Genomic DNA, 4,092 nt, shown 5'->3' on the forward strand with positions numbered 1-4,092 from the left:
AGAAAGAGGAAAAGAATAAAATGAACGAATGAATGAAGAAAAAAAGAAAGGAAGAAGGAAAATGGGAAAGAATAGAAGACAAGAAGAAAGGAAGGAAGGAAGGAAGGAAGGAAGGAAGGAAAGAACAAAAGTAAAAAATAAACACAGGAAAGAAGGAAGGAAAAGGAAGGAAGGACACAAAAGAAAGAGGAAAAGAATAAAATGAAAGAGTGAAGGGATGAAGAAAACAAGAAAAAATAAATAAAGAATGAAAGAGAGTAGGACAGAATAGGCTGAAGGAAGAAATGAAGGAAATAAGACATTATCATAAAAAAAAAATGTGGATTCATGCACCCGCCTATTTCATTCCCTTTTATTTATTCAAGTCAAATTTTTTTTTTCCCTTCCATCTCCCCTATCCACTCTCCCATTTTCCTCTTCTCCTCCTTCTCCCTCTTTTCTTCCATCCCTCCTTTGCGTAATTACTGAAGACGAGTTAGTAACATAAATATATACGTCTGTTTGTCTCTCTCTCTCTCTCTCTCTCTCTCTCTCTCTCTCTCTCTCTCTCTCTCTCTCTCTCTCTCTCTCTCTCTGACCCGTGTTCTGAAACGCTCTGCTCTCTCACCACAACTACTTTCAAAGGCCGCAGAGATGATTAGCCTGGTTCTCAAGAGTGTTTCTCATATCATTAATGTAGAAGTGTTGTTAATCTGTCACTAGAACCATAAAAACACCCTTAAAAAAAAAACTGTGTAACTTCAAGTTGAACCTTTTGAATGTTGTGGGCAGAAGTGCTCCAGAATATGTTCCTCTCTCTCTCTCTCTCTCTCTCTCTCTCTCTCTCTCTCTCTCTCTCTCTCTCTCTCTCTCTCTCTCTCTCTCTCTCTCTCTCTCTCTCTCATGCGTTTGTTACTGCTATTTCTTCCCTTCCTCTCCTTGATTCATTGCATGGGCGCTCATTACACCTCTCTCCCTTCCTCTTCCTTGCCTCTCTTCCTTTCCTCCCCTCCTCTCCTCCCTATATCTTGTTTTGCTAAGGTCCTCGTAATAGAATCACCCTACTTTTAATTCTAATATTTTTACTTCTACTCACTTCCTTGTACCTTCCCCATCTCCTTTTTTAATTTTTTTTCCTCCCTCTATCGACCTATCTCTTTTTTTTTTTTTTTGCCATTTCCTCTTCTTTTTCCTCCTCCTCCTCCTCCTCTTCTTGCTTTAATGAGGCTAATGACTTTTCTGTGAATTTCAATGAATTTATTTTTGGGTTCTGACAACGCTCAAATAAAATAACGTGAGAAAAGTGATTGACAGAATGAGAGAGAGAGAGAGAGAGAGAGAGAGAGAGAGAGAGAGAGAGAGAGAGAGAGAGAGAGAGAGAGAGAGAGAGAGAGAGAGAAATTAAGGTGGCGTCACACTGCAAAAACATAACGAGCACAAGGTTGCTTCTCTTCATTCCAGCCTCGTTTCCTTCCCCTCCACCTTGGTTCTTTTGGTGGCCAGTGACTGTAAGGAGCGTCGCCACCTCGTTATCTCTAACTCTTCCTGAGAAAAAAGAAAAAAAAAGATGAATGTTTAGAAAGGAAAATAAAAGTTTAACAGTACTCTTTGTTCAAGCCACTTTTTTTCTTTTTTTTTTTCTCTTTTCTATCTCTGTCTGTCGTTTCCTCTTCACGTCCTCTCTTTGGTTCGTGCTGCGGAATAAACATGAATAATAAGAAGGAAGATTTACGTATGTCAAGTTACAAGTTTAATCGTGGCGTATGTACTCGTATCTTCAGCCTCCTCGGTTACTTATATCGCCCATGACGGTGTCCTCAGTACTGTGAGGAACAAGGCCATATTCTGAAACACTTCTCGCCGCACCTTCACTGTATACTTTCAAACGGCTTATTTGAAGTTTCACGCGTTTTTAAAGGGTGCTTATGGTTCCAGTGATACATTAACAAGATTTATACATTATTAACAAGAGAAAAACCCATGAGAACACGGCTATTATGTTTTTTTTTTTCTCTCTCTCTCTCTCTCTCTCTCTCTCTCTCTCTCTCTCTCTCTCTCTCTCTCTCTCTCTCTCTCTCTCTCTCTCTCTCTCTAATAATCGTGGTGAGAGAGCACGGCGTTTCTGAATACGGACCACAGAGCGACGTGAATATGGAAGCGTCTGCAACATGAGCTCAAAGACTAACTCATCCTTGGTAGTGAAATTATCCAAGCTTCCATTGTCTGTAAACTCCAGCGCCTCGCTCCATCAGGTTCCTTCCCCTCTACCTAGTCGCACTAAAGGTACAATCACCTTCCTCTTAATCCCATCACATCTTCTTTAAGTCTTAAAGAACGATACAGTTTCTTTACTATTATTCAGATTTATGTTTCCTTAGGTGCCATTAAGTGGAACTCTTACCTGACAAAGAAAAATGATGCTAATGATTCCGCAATTATAGATTACTTGTTAGTATGCAAGAGATGATTTTATATAGGACCATATTCTGAAACACTTCAGCGCTGCATCTCCAATACTTTCCAAAACACTCCAGTTGAAGTGACAAGTTTTTTTTTTTTTTAATGATTCTAGGAATATATCAACAAAATTTCTACATTATTAACAGGAAAAACACTTGAGAACCTTGCTAATCACCTCTGCAGGGACAAACCCGTGCCTCGATTGCAACAAAGAGACAAGATTATCGGCTCGGTCTCAGGTTTGCAAACAAGACTCTCTCTCTCTCTCTCTCTCTCTCTCTCTCTCTCTCTCTCTCTCTCTCTCTCTCTCTCTCTCTCTCTCTCTCTCTCTTACACACTTGCGCGCTCAGTTGCCTCTCCCAAAAAAAGTTTGCTAAAGTAAAGTTTCATAAAGATTAGTAGAGACCTCATCGTAAATACCCTCTCATAAAAGGATTAGAATGCTGTTTGTTCTTCCTAGGCGTCACTTTGTATTCTTTTTCTCATAGCAGATGTCAGTGGACGGATGTGTTTTGAGGCAGTCCTATCATGTCCGTCTCCTCCTCCTCTCCCACATTGATTCTTATTGCTGTCTGTCCCTGTCTCTTCCCATCCTCGTTTACTGCAGTTTTAACCACACAAACTGTTCGGCATATTGACTCTGACTGTGACCAACAACGACAACAACAACAACAACAACAACAACAACAACAACAACAACAACAATCTCTCGTCTTCCTTCCCCTCCCCTCCTTCTTATTCTCTTCCTCGTATTCCTCCACCTCCTCCTCCTCCTCCTATCATTTATCTTCCCTCTCCTCCTCCGCCTCCTCTTTCTCCTATTTCTCCTCTTCTTTCTTCCCCTGCTCTTCCTTTTTTTTTTCCGCCTCATGTCTCTCCTCCTCTTCCTTCCCTTGCTCTTTCTTCTCCTCCTCCTCCATCTCCTCTTCTGCCACCGCCCAACCTCCCTGGTATCTCTTCCCTAATTTGAATGCTAATGTAAAAAAAAAAACATGCGTGTACCTTGTAAAATTCATAGATTGCTGATACCTGTGAGTCACAACTGAACCACAACAACATGCGTGTAATGGCAAGGAGACAAAAACAGTCCCAGTCATCCAGGAGGGACCGCCACGTGTAGGTCTGATAGCTTCTTGCAACTTATTTTCCTACGTCCTTATGTTTTTATCTGCAGCTGGAAGAGTCAGTCATACAATAAAGGAGAGGCCTGTGACGATACTATCAAAAAGCAGAACCTATGCAGAAATACAGAATGCATTATAAAGAACATTTTGCATTCCTCCTGCTCTTGCTCCTGCTGCTGCTGCTTCTCCTCCTCCTCCTTCTCCTCCTGTAGCTCTTCACCATGCCCCTGGATCTCCACCTTCCCTCCCTTGCCTCCCTTTCTCTTTCATTTTCATAGTGTCTTTTCAGGGACAGCACTAATAAACGTCATTCCCAGCCCTGACCTACACACACACACACACACACACACACACACACACACACCACCACCACCACCACCACCACCACCACCACCACCACCACCATCATAATCATCATCATCAGTACAAAAGAGCGCGAAGATGTAAGAAAATATATGTAGTTTTCCTGACAGAGCAATCAGCCAATGGAATTCACTGAGCGTGGGAGGAAGTGATGAAGAACTGAGAG

This window comes from Scylla paramamosain, chromosome 15 (genome assembly GCF_035594125.1).
Source record: "Scylla paramamosain isolate STU-SP2022 chromosome 15, ASM3559412v1, whole genome shotgun sequence".
NCBI classification, from domain to species: domain Eukaryota; kingdom Metazoa; phylum Arthropoda; class Malacostraca; order Decapoda; family Portunidae; genus Scylla; species Scylla paramamosain.